This window comes from Wyeomyia smithii, chromosome 1, assembly GCF_029784165.1.
Source record: "Wyeomyia smithii strain HCP4-BCI-WySm-NY-G18 chromosome 1, ASM2978416v1, whole genome shotgun sequence".
Classification (NCBI taxonomy): domain Eukaryota; kingdom Metazoa; phylum Arthropoda; class Insecta; order Diptera; family Culicidae; genus Wyeomyia; species Wyeomyia smithii.
The window spans coordinates 164807583-164830941 of NC_073694.1; the positions used below are offsets into that span (position 1 = coordinate 164807583).

The 23359-nt window shown below is 35.6% G+C and overlaps 1 protein-coding gene across 1 annotated transcript in view; it reads right to left on the reverse strand.

Annotated features, from left to right (window-relative positions):
* Nucleotides 1-5233: 5233 nt before the first annotated feature.
* LOC129728215 (allatostatin-A receptor-like) overlaps nt 5234-23359 on the reverse strand; it is a 280889-nt gene continuing 262763 nt past the window's right edge. Inside the window, exon 6 of the mRNA XM_055686637.1 lies at nt 5234-19380. The gene's annotated coding sequence lies outside the window, so the exon portion shown is untranslated. The remainder of the gene's footprint in view (nt 19381-23359) is intronic.

Below are 23359 nucleotides of genomic sequence, written 5' to 3' on the forward strand. Positions count from 1 at the left end.
TCTATTATGCTTCTATTAGTTCTATTGGCAGGTTTAGAAATTGTTCAAGGCAAGGTGTTGTTTCAAACTTTTCGAAAAGCCTTTACCTTCGAGACATCAAATTAGTCTAGGTTAATGAAAGCAAACATAAATTGACCTATTGGGACGGGGAGACTCTGTCAATTTCTTTTTGGATATTGATACAGAGAAAATCACAGGGAATGGTTGGTGTCTATTCATGTCGTCTGTGCTAGGAATGCTCGCATGTGATTGGTTCATTGTTCGCGTAAATTTGTCCCTGGCACACTTTATGTATTTTAACTGCTTTAGAATGAAAAAATAATGTTAACTAGCGTATTACAAAATTGTTATACATTTTATCTATCCAACAACATATTGGTTATTGTTATTCATCATGAGGTTATGCTGTTATTATCGTTTGAAATCTGACGCAACATTTGCCAGTTTCAATTCCAATTTTTCAGAATGCATACCAGTATAGAAAACAAAGACGTAGTCCCACGTCAAAAAATCAAGAAGACATCAATGTATTTCAGAATGAAATCCACACATTTTACATCTGGTGTAAGAAAAGCCTACTAAAATTAAATGTAAAAAAATGCAATGTAATATCCTTTAGCAGAAAATTAACAACGCCCAAATTTGTAATTGCATAAGGGGATCAGAATGTAAAGAAATGTGATAAAGTTGGGGATTTAGGAATAATCTTAGATTCTAAACTTAATTTCATCGTCCACTATACTGCTCATAATCGCATATTTGTAACATTTGCAAAATTGGTTATTCGAGCAAATCGCACTTTTATATTTTGACCTTAAATGCATTGTTCCTAATATATTCTTGCAAATAGACACTTAAGCTAAACTTAGTATCATGAAATAAGCACTACTTTACACTATGTATACATTGAATATTATTCTCGAAGTCGAATTGGTTGAAATTTTTGCAATGATACATTTATGCCGTTACTTTCAAGCTATTTCTGGAATATATCACAGGGAAAATTAAGTTTTTCATGTATTCAACAAGCATGAGCTGAACACCAGATACGGATCACCGGTGGTACCAGCATAACTTCCGAGTTCCAAAGGATGCAGATGTGGATTTGGACGCAAACTTTTTTGACAAAAAAATTGAAAAAGTTAAGTAGTGTGACAATTATGCGGTTATTTACGCTATGTGACAAAACAACTTGGTATATTTTACGACTTTTTTCAAACAAACATAAGCATATTTTTCCAGATGTAAAAAGTACATACTATTCTGAGCATTTCCCAATAAAAATCACGAGATCCATAAAATGTCGAATGTTACAATCATGCGATTACAGGCAGTAAAACACTATCATACACAAAGCAAACAACATGTTAGGGTTTATCAAATGCTTCTGCTACAATTTTCAAGACCCGTACACTATCAAAACTTTGTATATTGCCTATGTGAGGTCAATACTGGAATACTGTAGCATTGTGTGGTCTCCTCGTCCTGGCGTACATGAAGAAAGAATAGAATCAGTACAAAAGCTATATGCTCTTCAGAATCAGTACAATTCCTACTATATGCTCTTCGTAAGCTAGGTTCGACCGCACATCGTCTTCCGTCATATGAAGCACGCTGCATGTTGATTGACATTCAAACATTAAAAGCACGGCGAGAGTACGCGATGTCTTTATTTGTAAACGATATCGTTTCGCAGAACGTTGACTCAGCAGTACTACTTTCTAAATTGAACTTTTATGCACCCATTCGACAACTTCGACACCGTAGTTTATTTACTCTTAACCATCATCGTACGGAATACGCAAAAAATGGACCTATAAATAGTATGATGAATTCTTATAGTTTACACTGCGAAGCCATTAACTTTACGATGTCCCGGTATAAACTGAAACAGTATTTCAAGTCCTTGAGGCTGAGGACACACAATTAATTTGTTTTATGTTCGTGTATGGGTTAAAAAATAATGTAACCAGTCTACATATATGATTGACGAATAAATAAATATAATAAATAAAGCTTACTTAGCTAAATAATGATAACTAGCGTATTACAAAAATTGTTCAACATTTTATCTATCCAACAACATATAGATTATTGTTATCCATTATGTGGTTATGCTGTTATTATCGTTTGAAATCCGACGCAACATTTGCCAGTTTCATTTCCAATTTTACAGAATGCAAACCAGCATAGAAAACAAAGACTTAGACCCACGTCGAAAATTGGTGTATTTTGCTGAGAATAAAAGTTTGGGAAAATTTAAAGGTTTCATACAAATGAAAATGTAAAAGGATATTTACAACGCTAATTATCCAACACGTTTTCCACTTTTATATGCATTTATAAAGAGAAAAAAATTTAACTATTAAATTATAGATTTTTTTGTCCTGATTAAGACAGTGTTTGCATTAAAGCATTTACCCCCAATCATGCGCACCGCATGCCTGTATTGCTTTTATGCATGAAAATAATCCTTAGACTAACCCCCCCTCCCCGTCCAATATTGCAATTTTTACAAAATCACATGTTTTATAGAATATGCGAAGAAAATTGAAAATATAATAGGAAATTTGTCAGAAGCAAGTAATTCCTAAGAGCCCGTGAACGCTATGAGCGCTATGTTGTATGAAAATTCCATGAGAACAGAGTATACCTTTTTATAGTGTTTTAAACCTAAAGTTCAACAATGACTGAAATGAGATCCTAATTTCGTGGTTGCTCTCCCTCATCTTGAAACCAAAGTTAATAGAACTGTGGGTATTGCAGTTCAAACCTTACTTGAGATATGTTTTATTTTCGCAGCATCTTTACCATTCCAATGCTTACGCGAGCACAAACATTAATTCAAAGACGATATGCAGAAACTCACCACTCGTTTCAAACTTTTGACAGTCGGAAATTTAAACGCTGAACACCGAGTATGGAAAATCTTTCTAGGTTAGCTTAGGTAATGATTACCAATACCCTTTTCTCACACTAAATTTCGAAATCGCTAGCAGTGAGCTGTGGATAATGAAGCCGGCAACTGTTTTTACATTACAGTTGAGAAACGAACACGTATACGTATACATCATTATCATTGCTGTAGCTGTGTGTGTGTGTGAGTTACGAACAGGTGACTGACTGGTTTGAATTTCCCTGCCTGAAAATACTTTTTATCCCTTGCTATTCGAGTCAACCACGCAGAAACAATGAAGATAAACAATCATCCGCTGTTTAATCGAATGAAATAATTTATCAGCTACCAATAATTTTTATTTGTTCGCATACAGGTTCAAGAAATCTTACTTACCTTACTTGTTTCAGAACGATCAATACGCTTCGTAAGAGGAAATTATGGAATATGTTCAGATAACGTGAATAAGAAGAAAAACTGTTGGTTCGATTTTCGTGAATACGTACGTACAAAATTATAATAATTTGCTTCATGTCGAAATAAAAAGGTTATATCAAAAAGTAATATCAGCACTCTGCAGCTTCGCATTGCTTTTTAATTGTTGCTTGCCGATGATTTATATAATTAACAGTCATCCAATGCAATAGAGCCATTAGAGTCCATATGTGTAGAGAGTAAATATTCACGCTTCCAAATCATTATCATGAAAAGCGGTGTAAATAGAAGCTACTGAATTATTGATTATAAATTCAATTATGAGGATTTATGTTCGCAATGATAACATGTTGTTTACACTGACAACTTTAAGCGACAATTTCAGGGGAGTTTGTGAAAAATAAACCACTGCAGAAGCTCACCTCAACGATAAGTTCATCGCAGTGTGGTTCTGAAAAGCTACTCACATAGCATTGCATTGCGGCCAGAGTATCTTATCCTACGGGGTCGATAAAGAATTCTCGCCGTAATTAACTCTTCCACAGTTACTTCGATTGAAAGCCACTTAAACGAACTAATTGAACAAATCTTGGTGGTGCAGGCATAGAACGTATTGTTTTCGACAGCAGAAACAATGGGTGGAATGAAAAAGAGAAAATTCAAAAAAACATGCACCGTACAGTTGAAAAAATAACTTTCGGTCCCACGATGCACAAAGCCATTTCAGTAGATTTTGAACTAGTGCAAAATTGCACAAGTGCTGAGACATCGTTTAACCTTTCCCTAAGCACAATCACTCCCTTGGTGGGAAATGTTCCTGTTCATCTTGCGATTGTGGCTGGTTTTCCAGTCACTTTCAATGGTAACACTATAATTGCAGTATGCTTGATAATGAAGAAAGGAGAGGTTCTAATGTTTTGTCCAACTCGTAGATGCACGTGGCCCTGTAGAAGAATAATGGTAACATCTCGTGTACGATTTCCCCACTTGGGGTTTTGGCTTGTAGCTTGTTAAGAATTTTGTAAGCTCTTTTGAAACTATTCCAAAACATTAATTTATATATACGTAGTCGCTGTTCCTAATTGTTATTACCTGTTGTGATACATGATGCTTTTGTACAAAGCAATTTTCACGCAGAACCAGTCTCAACTGCAGTCTTTATTGTGTTTGAAATAATTACTTCCATCCTAAATGGATTCAGTTCAATTAAAGTAGTGCAAAATATACATACTCGGGTTAGTGTCAATTGAAGTAAAACTACGTAGTACTCAACAGTACACTTTTTAATATATAGTGCGTTTCCACGAGTACACAAGTAATGGGGACGCATGGTCACGCAAGTTGTATTGCAATTACACAACTAGAAACATCGAGGGTTTAATAAAATTAAAATTGAATCTGACAGTATTTATGTTACCCAATCACAAGAAAAAACTCTACCTAAGCACAGTGATGTTGGTATATTTCCCGAATTTCTAGCATTGTGACCTTCAGTATAAGTTACCGGTATATGCTTCAAGGCAAACACAACCCCACTGTAAGCTGGGCAAAGTCAAACACTTAGCAAAACCTACCTGCGTTTATATGAGAGGAGATTCTTCGACTAACTCACGAGTGGCGGAAAACGAATAGTTATTCAGCAACGCTATGGAAAAACTGTTCGGATACTATTCTTGTACCGTCGAAAACTAGCATTTGGAGATGGGTGTTTAGTTTAAAATGAAGCCATATTTATTTCGATAAAGTTAGTCCAAACATGTACAACCGTTCTCGGGTGAATGGCAATACGGTCTCTCACTTGGTGACGTTTCTTTTTCATGTATTTTTTTTTTTTGTTATTTAATTTTTATTTAAAGGTACTTGGCAATCTTCTCGGGGTGCTCTACGGATCTACTGTTTGTGTTTTCTTTTTTTTTCTCAAAAAGTTTTGAAAAAAATTAGTTCGAAACTCTGTATGTACACTGGGAAAGTGCTAAACTTTGCCAAAACGTTTATACAAATTGCTACCTTGTTTGTCGGTTTCATTTTCATTTTTTGGTTCTTTGGATTTCCAAATCATTCCTGCATCCGAATTGTATATAACTCACTATCCTAGCGGGTAATCGATAGCTTGGGTTTATCGTCAACTTTACTGAGCGCATTTTGCCGTTGTGCTTTCGGTCTGCAAATCGTAACTTTCTTTATTAGGTGTTACCGGTTTGTTCTATGGTAATTAGACTTAACGTATGTACCACGGCTAGTGAGGCAATTTCCTGCGATATTTTTTTTTATGTGTGAAATAGAATGCTTCCTGGTGAATATTTTTTTGCCCAGGCAATATGCTGTACCGACATAATGTGTCATTTTGCTCACAGCGATTCGGTACTGTTTTTGTTCCTGTGCGGTTCGCTCTGGGTTTTACTTTTCTAGCGTGTATGTAAATCGGGATGTAATATATTTTATTGACGTATGCGATCGAGGTTAGAACGGAATTTATTACTTATTTCAAATAGTGTGTTGTTTTTTGTCGGTAAAATGCAAACATGATTTATGAATTTTTCAAAGTTTCAATTTTTTTTTTAATTTGTTCCAATGTTAAAGCTTTTCCAAATGAAATGGCACATATTGGAATGAAATAAAATGTACTGTCTTTTTTCGTTTTGTGGAGCTCAGCATAAATAATAAATAGAGTATTGCATGTTGCAATGTTTTGATTGGCGCTAATAAGCAACGCTAAAAATAACCTAGAAAGTGACTAAAACGACTAATCTAGTAGGAAACATTGCATAGAGTTAAAAGTGATGTAATTTATCGTTTAAATTTAACTTAAAGATTGCTTTTAATTTTATAAAAAATTCTCAACTGGCTATGAATAGCAACTAGAGATAAGTTTTTTTTTATCTATAGTTTTAGATCGAGTTCAAAATGGATGTTTACTTTAAAAATCTTAAAGAATACGTGTCAAATTCAAAATTTCTATTCGAACGAAATCAAAATTTATGCGTTGACAACCCAATCCATATTTGGAGCATACCCTTCTGACAAACAGCCTCTTAGCTGCATTCATTCATTCAGATTATTATTATCATTTTTGCTGAATATAAATCAATGAAAGGAACTACCATTAGCAATCCAGCTATAACTTCCGGCTACATAAACGTTTATTGATTTTTAGTTAAATAAACTTGCAGTTAAATACTCTTTTACGTGGTTCCGAACGAAAGCAAAAGAAACCTTAACAAGACTCATAAAAAGTTCCAACAGCAGATTGTTTAATTATGTGCCAAAGAAGATAGGTACAAACTTTTCGAAGAAAGCTTCGGCTTCAGAATATCAAATTGGCGTAAGTTCAAAGAAGAATACGGTATTTGACCTGTTGGGACAAGGAGGCAGTTGCTGTCTACACTTGACGCCTGTGGATGGCGTGGCTCGACTATTAAACTCTTAATTTGTGTTGTCATCGCTAAATAATGAAGTCATACTTTTAAATAATGTATCACAATACCACAAAGATTACTACAATCCCGCATGTTATTAAACACTTATTACTATTTAAAATCTGATGTAATCTCCGTGGCGGTTTTATTTTGACATTGACTAACGTCTATATCGAAGTTAGGCACCTGAATTTGAAAATTTAGTAATTCAACCAAGGAAAACCAGGGAAAAGTGGTAAGATTTTGAGCGCTTATTTTTTAGTCATTCATAATCAGGTTTTCGAGGTTTCGGCATCAATCGATCAGAAATTCTTTTCCGGTTAAATTTATGTAACAAAAGCAAACTATTGTTTGAGATACACTATTGAAAAATTGGTAATTAATATCGATTGTCTAAATCATACCGCGCAGCCGATCACTACCTCTCTTCCCATGAACAGTCGACACCAACGGATACAATCGATCTGACTTTGTTGTTATTGTTGTTGTCATTTTTTGTTTCCGATGTTTATTTGCGTTTCTAGTCAATCCATTCTTTACTTAGCCCCTCCTTCTTTCTAACTAACTGACGAAGCCTTGGTATAAAATGTACCGTTCGAACATTTCACCCCATCAGTTTCATTACTAAACCGTACCGATTACATACGGACGCTAGGTGTTAGCAGCTAAAAGGAGAAAAACAAAATAGTGCCGGTCATCTCGTGCCGGCTTCACTCGTAATGCTGGTGGCTGTTAGTAGTACATGATTACTGCAAAATATTAAAATGGCTGGAATTCTGGACGGACTAACCAGGAAACCAGAATATATTCGGCAACTCCCTCTACTATTTGTTTTAATGGAATATAAAAATACGGTAGTCAACGTCATGCGGTCGTGTCTTGAATATCACCCTCCTACTATTTTCTTATAGAGAAAGTACTCCAGTAAAGAACGTAGACCTAGTTCAGAATTAGTTACGTTCTATAGATGAAAATCATAACAAAAACTTTTCTGAGGAAAAAACTGGTGTTGGGCGCCAGTAACCAGCAAGACCAACATTGACCACGGTTGTAGTAAACAGTAACAATAAAGAATGTGTTTATTGTTATAAAATTTTCTTTTTCTATCGCCAAACAATGAATTAAGAATATCAATAAACTGTATTATAGCAGTGCTTCTTATGCAGGGGTTCTGTTTCTTTTGACGTAGAACTACGTTTCTCAGGAAGTTCGGCTACATAGGGATGTAAAATGAAAATCTCAAACCGAAAAAAGGGAAAAATATGTCCAATTTCAAATGCTAATAAATCGGTTAGTTTTCGATGGAATCTCTTCGTTCTTGCAGTAATCGATTGGGAAATCTTCTAAGAATCTTCCCAAATGCAGAAAATTGTGATTTTATTATTCAAACTATTGTAGTGTTGAAAACTGTCAAGCCATGTCAAAACGCTGAATTCGATATCTGATGGGTCGTTATATAATTGCTTTCCCAAGCAAGTTCGACGGAATTATAGACCTAGGAATTCGGTAATTCTTCTAACTTGTCTCGAGGTACAATGCTGGCCCAACAAGCCAGTCGTCGTATGTTCGAATCCCGGTTCGGGAGAGACTGTTAGTGTCAGTAAGAGAATCGTAGCGCTAGCCCCGCCATTGTCCTGTACACTAACAGTTGGCTGCGAAGTCTATGTATAATAAACAGAAGGCCGGGTTCCGATACGGAATGTTGCACCAAGGCTAATTCGGAATGTACTATTCGGCCTATAAAAGAGCCTGTGCGGTAGCGGGTAGCATCAGTAGTAAATGCATACAATGAGAATTTGCCTAAATCTGACAACATACCAACGTTCTGGAAGGCTGGTGTTCAAAATCATGAGTCGTCTAGTTTTGAGAGCCAAAAGAGCTTTTCATCGTTATTCGTATTGTCAGTGATAACGCAAACATGGGATCAGCATGTTATCCGATATTGAATGAAACAGCGAATTGTCTTTTCAGGATAAATTAAGTGCCTAATTGAAGAGTCAATATTTTCTCTTGAATTAATTCACACTTCATTTCAAATGACGGAACAGTTATAAATTTGACTTAATCTTCATGCCTCAGAACGTATTGAATTATCTTTTCCTTCGCTACCGAATATGCAACTCCGGACAACTTTTGTTATCTGCATAAAAGTTGAATATTGAGAATAGGATATGTTTTCATTTAATTCTACTACAAAAAATCGAATACCCTTTAATCGAATACCGTCCGCAGATACGTATTTCGGCTGCTACATGCAACCACCATCAGTGCTTATGTGGACTATTGAAGAGCATAACTGAGTAACCCCTTTTTATATGCGTGTAGATAGAAGTAGGTAGACGGAAAATTCCTAAATTGAAGTTAGGTAATCATATGTTGTGGTTGTTTTTGTCCTGTACTAGATCTAGGGTTTTTTTGGTAGTATTTTGAAAAGCCATGAAAAATGATTACCTACGTCTTTATTGAACAGTGTTGATGGATGATGTTTGTAGATTTCTAAACTTTCAGATACGTCCAGTTTCCATAAATTATTAACGGGGCGAAGCAGGTGAATGTTATCCGAAGTTAGTAGATGTCCCTCATTAAAGACATGTTCAGCCACTTTTGATTTGAAAAGGTGTGGTGGATCATTTTTGGAAACTTTGCATGCTTAGATGACTTCTGCCATATGCTCTTTGAAACGGATTCCCAGGTTTCTTTTGGTTTGCCCAATATAAACCTTGTTGCAGTGGCAACAAGCAACTTTGTAAACTCCTGCTTTATTTAATAATAAGAATATATATTTTTAATAAGAAGGGAGAAAGAGGATTTCCCATTGGAGCACCTTTTGTTTGTTTGTAAAATTTACCTCGAAAAGTGAAATAATTTTTTTTCATACAAGGGCGGGTTAGTTTCATGAGACTCACGACTTTCTTTTTCCAAGTACTATCAGTATATTGAAGAACTAATCAATCCTCGAGAAGATTCAAGGTTTCATTCACTGGAACACTCGGAAATAAAGCCGTCACGTCAAACGAGACCATTATCTCATTCGCTTCAATGTTACCCGAAGATTTCAAATTTTCAACGAAAGCTTCCGTACTCTTAACCGATCGACTTGGGAATTTACTGGGCATGGCTTGAAACTCTTTTACCAACCACTTTGCTATTTTTTCTGTTGGAGCCCCTACAGCTGAAATAATTTCCCTCATTTCGTTTCCTGGTTTATGGATTTTTGGTAAGCCTTTCATTCTTCGAAGAACTGGATTTGAAACTCGAAGATGTTGTAATGTATCGCCCAAAGTGGGTTTGCATTCTTTAATTGTGTTCTCAACTCGTTTCACTATCTCAGCAAGTGGATTAGTTCGTAGTTTAAAATATGGACCGTTATAAATTTTTTTGGTCATCTGTTCATCATAGTCAGTTTTGTTCATGATGACAGTTTTATTACCCTTGTCTGCTTCCAAGTAGAAAACTTGTTTGTCGCGCAACTCTTTAATGACCTTTGTATCAAGTGAACTTTTATGGCGTGGAATCGTTTTGGCAACATTTAAAAAAATTTGGCGTACCTCACTAGCTTGTGTTGAAGAAAGTTTGCAACTATCGATACCTGTTTCAATGTCAATGATCGATTGTTCAATGTTCGGTTTCGCGGGAGCTGAGTAATTGAGACCCATATTTAGAAGATTCTGTTGTTCTGTTCTGTTGTTATTTCTGTTGTTATTTGCATAAAAGTTATGTTTCCACACAATCTCAACCTTAAAAATTGTCAAGCTTTAATATGGCTAGCAACTATACTAATGGAAATGACCAATCCTTGTTAAAACGCCAATTTCGATTGATCTGATTGGCCGTTTAATTATTGCTTTCCCAAGCACGGCGACAGAATTTTAGACCCTAGTAGTTCGAAATGTGCTATTTGGCCTATATAAGAGCCCGTTTCAGCTTAAGCTGCTCATACTAGTTCTAGACAGCGATAACAGCAGCCCTCACTTAGCAGTAGTTACAGCAGTGGATAGTAGCAGTTGCAGCAGGTATCAGCATCGATAATAGCAGGGCCAGCTGATGTAGCGGCGCTTCCTTTAGAAAAATGCTGTTTTGTGCGGTAGCGGGCAGCATCAGTCATACGCAAGTTCACCATGACTCCCGCTGTCGGGGTAACAAAGAGCACAGTGGGGAATCGCTGGCCATCAGCCAAAAAAAATTTTTTTCGTTAGCTGTTTCATAATATTTTTCCTTTATTGCTATAATATTCAAGTGTCTAAATCCAAAATTTGGGCGCAATATCATAAAATCCGAATTTTTTATGACTTTTTAAAGCTTGGCGAACTGACGATTTTTGTCTTTTTTTTGAAAAAAGTACAATACTTTGAAACGCTCTGTAGCTTCAATGATAGCTTGGATTTTTTTTACATCAAAGGAAAAGTTGTTGTAAATATTGTTCAAAACAAACTCTTTTCGTTAGATTTTGTTAAATTTGGTTATAGTAGGCCTGACACTAAAAAAAATTACAAAAACGTGATTTTTCGTAGAAAAGTAGCTTAAAAGTTTAGTTGCCGCAGTTTGCCACGGCTGTGACTACATTCAAAATTTAGGTAAAAACGTAAGCTTTCAAATGCATACTGTCCGCTGTAGCGCAAAACTGCGCAAATTGTCACTTTAGTTAAAAGAGCGATAGCAAATTTTTTTAGTTTTAATTTTTGAAGTTGAAATTTTATCCAGGATTAATTTTAATCATAGCCATGATACCCCATTAATGAAAATTTATGATACCGTACTCAATTCGTAAAAATAAAATAAAAATTTGGGCAAACATCACAAAATTTATCAATGAAAAGTTATAAAATAAGAGTTAAACAAGAAAACAGTAAACAAATCTTTATGAAATTCTAATTATGTCAAACTTTATCACTTTCTGCAAATTTAAAACAATATTAAAAATATTCAGCCCTTTTCAATTTGTGATCATGAAATTTGCTAAACTGATTGAAGTGTCAAATACTAGCAGCAAATTCATACCATCAAACTCCGGCTAACAATAGCCCGTTTGAAGATTGCTTTTGCTTCGCACTCGTTTGCATACAAAAGTAAAGCACACATTTTGCTTTATGAGAAAAAAACAAAGAACAGTCGTCGCCCTCCGCATCTTTTCGTATTCATTTAGAACGTTGTGTCATTCCAGTGGCTTGGTTTTCAAATTCATAAATTCGTTGAATTGTATTATGGAGCCTTCAACTTCAGCGGCACCACCTAATTCAATGTTTAGTAAGTTGTAAATTCATGGTGTTATACACGTATTTGAATGACCTCTTGTAACCATAGAAACCGGATTAGGAAGATAACATATATATGAAACGATGAAACATCGAAAATCACTAGAAGAAATGATATTTGCAGCGTAAGACATTTTTTCTGCTGATAAGTACAATGAACTTCAAATTTTCTGGAAATTCAATTTAACACGAGATTAAAGCGATCACAGCGAAAGATGATGATGATGATGATGATTTTTTCAATTTGTAATTGGTTTGTATTACTTATGTTGTTTTAGTTTATTTTAAAAAATATATATATGTAGGCAAAATTTGTTCAGTTCGAGGGGTCGTCAATAAATTACGTATATTTTTCAATGGTGAGGACGCCCGGTGGCATTACTTGTGGTCAAAGATCATATAATTCTATAAAAAAGGAAAAAAGTGCCAAAAAATATTAAAAATTGAATCTCGTGCTTTCTGGACGGCCCCAAACAAAAATTGGATGCCAAATTCGTGTTCAGCGCCCCAAAATTATGTAAATACCAAGTTTTTGTCGCATTTATCGGCACTTTTTTTTGCTTGGCCAGCCTTTGTATGGAGTCGCCCCACTGTGCAGAGGTGCAATCAGCGTCATATCCGATTTTAAATTGAACAACAAACTGTCCTTTTTAGGACAATCAAACAAATGAATGGAAGATTTAATAATTTGAAATTTAAAGCCTCCACAAAACTTTGCGATTCACTATGTTATTCGTTTGGACTTTTATTATCACCGCCGATTAAACGATTCGAATGAAAAAGTCAGTTATTTTGAGAATAAATCTTGCATATGAAATCCAGCTTCATAACACACTTTGAGTTTCCAATGCTTATCTCTCTCTCTCTCTCTCTCTCTCTCTCTCTCTCTCTCTCTCTCTTTAACTTGTGATTTCCTTTGGTAAGACTTTCGTTTGACAAAAAGTAAAAAGTTATATCTGACACACAACCGCACTATTGACGTAGGACAACAAGGACCTAGTGCAGCGAACAGTCAACGAGAGGGTAGAAAACCAAAATTACCACGTCCTTGATTGCTACTTGACACAGTCATTTGTTTCAATTTCATCACCGCTGTAATATTATTTGTTCTCATTGTGATGACATATTCAGCACATAACTACCCCGTCACGGTGAGTTTTAGTCATTAATTGAGTTTTATCCTGTAGAGTAGGGGACAGACAGTGTGCCAATACTCGAGCTATCACCACCATATATTAGTTCTTATCTAGAATTATGTGAAAAAATTCATTAAATTTTCAATTGTAGATTTGTTTGTCATGAGAAAGACTGTGATAAAATTGGAACAATTGCCCCCAATCATCAAACAAAAACCGAATTTCATTTCAGTTAGTAAATGAGCACTTCTGCTGCTGATTTTACAGCAGCTACCATCCACTTTGTCTATTCTACAGTCGAAAACTGTTTTCTGCTATATCGCGACCGACAGCAGAAGATGGTTACTCAATCTCGAATTGATGTCCGTTAAAGACAAAAATACACTTGACAGATTTAATTCTTGGCTGGCTGCTGCTGGCAGGTGTAACTTCTTCTGCATTCGTTTGGCCTTAGAGAAACAAACGACCAGCTTCGTAAACGTAGAAGTGAGAATGACGGAACTTGAAAAAGTTGTATAGTTGCAAGTGCATCATCACTCGGAAAATAAGTTCTTAACTGCATCTGACGCTCCTGTTTCAGAAACCGAATTGGAATTGAATGCGAGCTGCATGCCTGTGCTGCTTTCATGCATGAGAATAAAACCATCTCTTCAACGGGAACAGTTGGATGATTGATGAAGCAACCAATTACGTAGTTGCTTGGAGGTTCCCAAAGCTTGATTGACCTCAAACTTTGCATAGGTACTCTTTCCGAGAAGACGAAACTTTTGAGCCTTACTTTTTAACGAAATTCTAAGGTCAAAGTTTTCACATATATTTCATTGGTTTTAAGTGTCCATCTCTCGACGCAGAAAGAGCAGCAACTTCCAGGACTTCCAGCCAACATTCGAGAAGCTTTAGCTGACGACACCAACAGGGTCTCACAAGTTTTGAATTTTATAAAAAAGATTGGTATCTTTCACAAAATTTAACTTATAAGGATAAGAGAGAACATGATATAAATATAGGTGGTATTGTAATTTTCGGGTCCGTGTAACCGAATGACGATTAGTTAAAAGGCCCTTAAAAATAAATAATAATTGGTTTCAAGCACGCCAATTTTCTAAATGCCAGGAAGTCAAATTTTTCGATAACACCAGACGTTTTATGCATTTCTAGGACATTTGGCATCAAAAATTTTTCGATATCGACAGTTTCATGAACCTGTGTCCTTTTTTTTCATCGATATTTTTCGTTAAACTTTGATCGCTTTGCAGCACGTGTTCCCAAAGTTCAATTGAGCTGAAATTTTGCATGAAGGATTGTTTCGAGAAGACGAAATTTTTGAGCACTACTTCTAAACGAAATTCGAAAATTCGATTTTCACATATGTTAAAATTGTACGAGGTTTACTAAAAGTGGCGCTCGGATGGTTTTTTTCACCATAAATTTTACTCTTAAGTTACATATTTTGGATCTCACTGGTGGCTGGAGTTTGATTTCTAAATACCGAAACATGATGTCTGACGAAATTTTTAAAATTCAAGATGGCGAGTTTTAATAACTGGTAAGCTGTATAAAACTAAGATAAAAATACAAAATCTCTCTAATACTGGAATACCCGGAACCAGAAAGTAATTTCGGAATAAAAATGCCTAAATGCGTTCAATAATGGTATTACTGAAATCAGATCATCAGATCAGATCAGATTCACACCTAGAAACCATAAATCGGTATCTGATAACATTTTCAGAAAAAGAAAACAAATATCGGTGTATAACGCTGAATTTGAATACACGATGATGGCTTCAGCCTTCTCCCAATTTGGGTAAAATTGAAGAAAATTCTAAAAAGCTTCCCAATAATGATATTTCCGAACCCTCAGAGAATGACAATAAGTTTTGATTCTAAACTGTGTCAAAAAAAATTTCACTCTGGATAATCGAACTTTTTCGGATAAACGAATCACAAAAAATATGTTCAAATTTGCGATTTACCGACATAAAATACTATTTCCATTTGTTATTTTACTTGAGTGATGCAATGTCGTAGCCAAAAATTTTTTCTGATGAGAAAAGTGGTCAAATCTTAAAAACAAAAAACAAAAAATATCAGGCGTTAATTATTTTCACTCAATTCGGACACGTCCCAAACATGCCCGAAGGCATCAAATATGCCAATTTGTACAACTTGGGAGGCAAAAATGTCCGGCATAAATTTGTATATAATTGAAATACACAACTTATAGCGGGGGCCTAGTGTTGGTTGGTAACGTCTCCGCCAACCACGCTCGACGCCTGGGTTCGAATCCCACCGCCGACATAGGTGTCGATGGTTGTGAGGTGGCGTGATCCACTCACAACCAACCCAAACTGGTCTAGATTCAATCCTAGCCGACACCGGAAGATTTTCTGAGGCGAAAAATCTCTGGGATCACGCCTTCCATCGCATGAGGAAGTAAAGCCGTTGGCGCCGGTCCGTTAATAAACGGGTCGTGAGTTAGGGTCCTGGGTGTGGAGTCACCTCCCTGGGCGTCGGTGGTTGGCCACAACAGTGGCGGAACTAGACCGACGGAAAATAAGCGAGATTAAAAAATAAAAAAAAAGAAATACACAACTTTGCAAATGGCACAAAAAGATAGCTCATACAAAGACCGTGTTATTGGAAAAAAATGTGAAAAATAAGACTTTTTACTTACATTAATATCGTTCAGTGCTCCAAAGTTAAGGGCAAGCAACCGCTCACAATCGCTTTCCAATCATCAGGACAGAAAAATTAGTTTCTTACGAAAAAAATTATGAAATTCCATTTTTACTTGCCCGAACTCTTCCGCATTTTGCGGTGCGATCAACGCTCATAAAGCATTCTCCCCGCAAAAAAGTAAACCGCGACCACCCGCAATGTTACTATAAAAATTCGTCCTTCCTTAAACTCGGGTCCACTCGCTTCGAAGCGGCCAATATCCAACCATTGCCGTGCCTCGCGTTCTTTGGTTTTGCTAGCTATCTGTGTACATTTACTTTGGCCGGGGAACTAGAAAATGGGAAAATATGAGTGTGTAACCATCCAGCAGGAGGCAAGAACATCATTCCGACCGAATCGCGCCGTAACACAGTGGTCGGAAAGGACTGAAATCAGGGCGAAATTAATAACTTCTCAGGGTTGCCTCCTAGATGAGCGATGTCTTCTCGAAAGTTGATCGTGAAACCATTGGTCAACTTTTGGTAATGGCCATGTAGTTCAAAATTTCACCACTGGGGCAGCGCTGTCACTAACTTCTCAAGGAAGCAAAATAGAAGGATAATGTCTAAAGGAAGTTTGTAGAGAATGTATTTTGAGAAACTCTTTCTTGGATATGAAGTTAGTACCTGATGTATTTTTTGAGAAATTTAGCAAACAATCTCAAAAAACTTGATGTACGGCTACTTATAGCATGTTGAAGAAGAAAACTCCGGAAAATCTCGAACTTCACGATCCAGGTATATTAAACAAAGTTAAGGTATGCGTAACGGCTATCAACATTTAGGTAGTTTGAATTTTAATTTTATGAGTGGCGTTCTAAGCTCACATTACCATTTAAAACTCTACACGAAGTTGGAGTGCCAAATATTTTTTTATACTTATTTTGTGGAGAGCTTATTCCCTTGAAACAACCCTAAAAAAGGATAACTGAAGTTGTAAGAATGCTATAGTAAGGCCATATAATCAATTTGACACTATTGTACTTCTGCATTCTGTAATAAATCGTAAACAACGTACAAATTGAGAATTCGTGAGTGCACAAGAAGCCAATTTTCTCAACTAAGTTAAATGTATGACAACATTAATAATCCCAACATTCTGATGATTTTCCACTAGCTTAAACTCTGAAGAAATGATTCCCGAATAGGGCTTGCTCGATGCATTATGTTAAAAAATTGACTTTTTTCCGGCTTCATGCAGTTCCAGACCACTGTGCGTTATAGAAATTCCCCAGCTACTCGTTAAATGTATGTTTGTGGTAGCCAAGGCACGTTCGCTTTCGCGTTAGCGAAATGATAGTTCCCGTTCCGTACCAAGAACTCTCATAGTAAATTCTTCAGCATACATGAATGTAGTTTACATTGAGAATGCTGTTCAGGCTTACCACTCAGACCCTAAGGATTTGATGGATGATGGGACCGGAAACTGAAAGTGGCTTGATTGATTAGGAACACGTGATGGAGATCGCGTGCCGGCAAAAAGTTTCGAGACGAATGATTGAGGTTGAAACCATGTGGGTATTGTTAGTTGTAGCAGGTGAATGTGAATGGTAAAACTTTTTTTTTTGTTCCTGCTCTTGAACTTGAATCTCTTGAATGAATGGATGGGTGTGAAAAGTTTTGAAGTCATGTCCAGTTATTCCATGGCCCAGCTTGAACAATTGAGGCAAATTTTGCTAACTTATTTTGGCCACCCACGGCTAGGAGCAAAGCTCTGAAAAAAGGCAGTCCAATTAATCATTCGACGGTTATCAATCAGTATTCAGGGTTCTCAGCCAAAATGACACAAAATACATGACATTTTATAATAACGGGGTGTGAAATTTACATACTTTATCAGCTCACTCCCCGCAGGTGATTTCATATATCTTCTTTTTATTGTTATCAAAAATATTTACAACCTATAAATAATGTATTTTAAGGTCGTTGAATTTCGGTTGAAAATAATAATCTGTAGCTGTGTAAAATTACAAAATCCATATAATAAAAATGTGTTGTTAGCTTATTTTTATTATACCGGTGATAATGGCTGATTTTTTATTAAGCTTTCATCATCATCATCATCAGAACGTAACAACTGAATCAAAACTACTTCGGGAACGACGGCACGAAATTATCCAGGGGTCGAATCCAAATGCCAATAGTCTGTCTCAAATTTAACTTCGCTAAGTTTTTTTTCTAACTTTAAAACACTCACCCACATAACCATAGAAAACCATAATCTTTGTTTGTCACCGCCTATTTATTTGAGTACTTAGCTGTCCCATCGCTAAGAGGTCGCATCGAGGAAAGAAAAACTCACGATGTACAACATTGTTGCCACTGGGCATCAACTTGGTTCCGGTGGCAAAAGTTTCAAGAAAAAATGGACTTGATTGTCGTTTTCGTTACTACCAAAGTTTCACGATAATGGAGGGTAAGAAAAATTAAATCGATAATTCAGCAGTCTAACAAAGTTATTCCACACTAATCCTGATTTGACTAGAGTAACAGAAATAATAACTGCACAGTATTATAAAAAATATTAAATTATCATGGCCAGAAATTGGCTTGCCAATTAAAGCGTGCTAGCAAAACTGCAAAGAAAGTTTGAAAAATTCTGGGGCTCAAGTTGGTCACGTTTGCATAATCACCGCATCATTGTCGTGCTCGTCAGCGCCATCGCAATAAAATCTCGCTTTACTAATAAAACTCTGAGCCGGTTAAATAACAAAATTGATATATAAACATTAATCATTAACATTAACTACGCTCTACTATCAGTGTTTATAATATTCTATTTAGTTGACTTGCGGAATTTTGTTTTTAAATAATCTCTGTCTCTTTTCTTTAACATCCATAGATTAGTGTGTGGGTGAACAAGTTGGTTCTCGATCAATGCAGTTTGACGCTCTATCAGAAGTTAAAAAACTTACCATAACATTCACCTACAAAAGTTTTAGTTTTTTTAGCTACAGAATTACAATAATCTATCTATCTACAAAACCACTGCTAGGTGTTATTTTTTCTATGATTTCTGTTTCGATGAAATAAGGAGACCAACGGAACACTATTTGGCTTCAAGTGCAGAGACTATTTCGATGTCAATGTTTGTATCCTTCAGTTCATTTTCCCGACTCATATATACAACGGCTTTCCTCTCATCGAAATGCTTCCGGTGTAACTGTCTAGTAGTGTCATAAATCTTCACCTAATTTACGTATCCAGTGAAACGGGCCATTCTCGGACTGGTTTGTCATCTGAGCGCAGAAGCTAGCACCTTGCGTCAGTCGTATTTTTTTAGCATCCTTCCAGAGATGATCTACCCAGCACTAATCATGATAAATATCTCTAAACTTCCAAGCAAGCAAAAGGTAACGTAAAAAAATGCAGCCTGCAATTACGAAAAACGTGGGAGTACAGAGGAGCACTTACAGCATTTTTTTTCTCTCTTCAAAGCCATACAGAAAAAGGTGGGGATCACACTGCCTTCATCATCAGCACCATCGTCGTCTTCGTCGTTTATGCCGATTTGGCGAAAGGTGGCTGGTTTGGGAAGAGATAAAGGTAAGACGTTGAGTCGAAAATCAATACGTAAAATGATTTGTTTGTGGAAGGCTTTCCCACCACCCAACGGAGACCCTGTAATGTATCCTTCGGCGAAAAATAATAGGAATGGTTTCTAATGTAGGATTATTCCGTCCCATTTGAACCTGGATAAGTTGTTTGCATAACCACAGGATTGTCATCAAGAGGGGAGTTTACACCTTCTGTTGATTGGAGCTGCCTTACTATTCGTCACATGAATTCATTCATAAAATTGCAACGTAATATTAACAACGTCGCCATTATTTTAACCTACTCCTATATTAAATAAAAAATGGGACAATATTTTACGAATATTTTTTCTTGCTTCAAAAAGTAACAGTAAAAAGAGTGGTTCCTATTGATCAAATATTTTCAGCAAGTTTCTCTATCATTCAAAGCTATAACTGTTCAACTGCATCATCTGTAGCGTTTTCCGTTCTAGTTAAGCGATTTTGATTCATAATGAATATTTCACTAATACCATTGAAAAATTTAATAGCTAACCAGCATGCTGCGATTCAAATTAAATGCAGGATTCCTACATCACCTGAATTTTAATGAATGAGATTAAAAAATAATTAAATTACACTGTGCTACAAACGAAAAAATGCAAGAACTCCTGAAGTGACCTAGTGTAGGTTGTAGGTCTTGTTGAGTGTAACATGCGCTCATACTAGAAATTTTCCAAACACCCCCAAAACCTGAAGTTATGGTCAAATACGGAAGTTCTAAATCGCTGTAGCATAGTGTTATAAGTCATTCGAGGTTTCTACGTTGTACAACAAAAAAAACTAAAATACTTATGAATACAACAATTAAAGTAATGCATTGAAGGAAAAAATGTTTACGTCAGAAACAAATGAAATTTAAATGAGAAAATAATGTACGTGACTTGTAATATTAAGAAGTTTTCACTGTGTGGTTTTTTCATTCATTGTCTTTCTTTTTTTTATTTTCCTCGCTTTTCTTTCATTGTACTTCAATAATTAGATTCAATTTCTGTTCCATATATTTTCGTATTGTGTTTTAGTTTACGTATTTTTTTTTTCAGTACTCTCTAAAGGGTTATTAAATTTCATCTTAAAATATTATAAGCATTTCATTTTATTCTTTGCCTGTTGTGTAGTTTTGACTCATTTCGTCGTTTTACAATATTTATTCAAGTACAAATTTATCTTGAAATAATTTGATACTTTTTTCTATTTACTCTCTTCAGAGGCTCTTTCACTATTTTGCTTCGTAAATACTGTTTCGGTTCACACATATTGCCATGTTTTCTTTGAACCTACTTTGTTTTGATCTGTCACATTTTTTGTTTCATCTTGTGTTGTATTATGTGTTGTATGGTATTTTTCTTCTTTTCTTTTCAAAGATCGGTTCTCAATTTTCTGTTTTTTGTTTCTTTGCTCCATAATTGTAGTACTAAAAAGGGTTACGACACTTTTCGTTTCATTCAATTCATTTTTCATCATGTTATATTTTTCGTCAAATTATTCTTATAAAATACTGTTGATTTTACTTGTAACTTTCTGTTTCTTGCTGCTTTTCATGACCACGATACATTTTTTTTATTTTTTTTTTTTGTTTGTGTATCTCGAAAACTATCTTCGTTTTGTCTTTTTATATTATTAATCAGTTTTCCTTGTAAATGAAGCGAACTAATTGTTTTGCAGATTTCTTAATTCATGTTTCAGTTATGTAAAATAAAGTCTATTTTACGAGGGGGTTAAGAAGCAAGAAAAAAACGCGTAATTTCCAAAATCTGCGTAAAAAACTTTACTTGCAAAAGGTTTAAATCAATTCGAAAAAGAATCAATAGCTGTGTAATTTCCACCTGCGAATGGAGGCATATAAAAGTTAGGCCAAATCAATAAATATTGAGTAATTGGAATCAGTAATCTCATCGGATACTCTAAATAAACGATTTTAATATTAAATAAAAACCATTCAAAACATGTGGTATAAAAATTACTTTTCTGGGAAATCAGCTTAAGAAAGAGCGTTAATTCCAAACTCCACGTAAAATAGCGTGCAAATTACGAAATTTACTCCAAAAAAGTCACATAAAAATACACTGCGCATAACTTACATCGAACAGTTTTGTTGTTTTTTGAATAAATAATTTCATCATTTTTTATCTCTTTGTCGTGTTTTTTCTTTTCTCTTTTTTTCTTACATTTTATTTTCTTTTTTATTCTCCTTTTATTTTCATTTTGCTTTTCCGTTTCCTTTTCCTTCTGCTTTACCTTTTCCTTTTTCATATTACGTTTTCGTTTTCGTTTTCGTTTCGTTTTCGTTTTCGTTTTCGTTTTCGTTTTCGTTTTCGTTTCGTTTTTGTTTTCGTTCTCGTTCTCGTTCTCGTTCTCGTTCTCGTTCTCGTTCTCGTTCTCGTTCTCGTTCACGTTCACGTTCCCGTTCTCGTTCCCGTTCTCGTTCTCGTTCTCGTTCTCGTTCTTGTTCTCGCTCTCGTTCTCGTTCTCGTTCTCGTTCTCGTTCTCGTTCCCATCTCGTTCTCGTTCTCGTTCTCGTTCTCGTTCTCGTTCTCGTTCTCGTCTCGTTCTCGTTCTCGTTCTCGTTCTCGTTCTCGTTCTCGTTCTCGTTCTCGTTCTCGTTCTCGTTCTCGTTCTCGTTCTCGTTCTCGTTCTCGTTCTCGTTCTCGTTCTCGTTCTCGTTCTCGTTCTCGTTTTCGTTTTCGTTTTCGTTTTCGTTTCGTTTTCGTTTTCGTTTTCGTTTTCGTTTTCGTTTTTGTTTTCGTTTTCGTTTTCGTTTTCGTTTTCGTTTTCGTTTTCGTTTTCGTTTTCGTTTTCGTTTTCGTTTTCGTTTTCGTTTTCGTTTTCGTTTTCGTTTTCGTTTTCGTTTTCGTTTTCGTTTTCGTTTTCGTTTTCGTTCTCGTTTTCGTTTTCGTTTTCGTTTTCGTTTTCTTTCGCTTTTTCTTTTCTCTTCTTTTTTCCATTCCTTTTTCTTTCTTTTCTCTTTTTTCGTTTCCATTCCTTTCTTTTGCGGAACACTCCTCTCATTTTTTTTTCGTTTTTTCCCTTCCTTTCGCTTTTTAATCCTTCTTACCTTTTCATTACTTTTCCTTTTCCTCTCCGATTTTTTCTTTTCTTTCTCCTTTTCTTCTGTTTTTCTATTCTTTTATTTTCCCTCTTTTCCTTTTCTCGTCATATTTTTCCTTCCTTTTTTTTCTAGAAAAATACTTTTGCTCTCCTTCACTTTCTTGTATTTTAATTTTTTTCCACCTTTTCTTTGCCCTTTTCTCTCGTTTTTCGTTGTGTTCTTTTCCTTTTCATTTTTTATTTGGTCCTTTTTTCCCTTTCTATTTTTTTCTCTTTCCTGTGTTTTTTCTTTTCAATTTTTTCTATTTTCCATTTTTTCTCTTGATTTTCTTGTCTTTTTCGTTTCTTTTTCGTTTTCTTTTCTTTTTCATTAACTCTCCTTAGTTTCCTGTTGCCCTCTTTTCCTTTCGTTTGGTTTACTTTCATTTCTTTTCCTTTCTTTTCCTTTTCTTTCCTTTCCTTTCCTATCCTTTCCTTTCCTTTCCTTTCTTTTGCTTGCCTTGCCTTTCTTTTCCGTTCCTTTCCTTTCCCTTCCTATCCTTTATTTTTCTTTCCTTTCCTTTTCTTTCCTTTCCTTTCCTTTCCTTTCCTTTCCTTTCTTTTCCTTTTCTTTCCTTTCCTATCCTTTCCTCCCCCTCTCTTTTCCTTTCTTTTCATTTCTTTTCATTTCCTTCCTTTCCTCTCCTTTCCTTTCCTTTCCTTGCCTTGCCATTCCTTTCTTTCCTTTCTTTCCATTCCTTACCTTTCTTTTTATTTCCATTCATTTTTTTCCTTTCCGTTCCTTTCCTCTCCTCTCCTCTCTGTTCCTTTCCTTTCCCTTTTTTTTCCTTTCCTTTTCTATTTTTTTCTTTCCTTTGCTTTCTTTTCCTATCCTTTGTTTT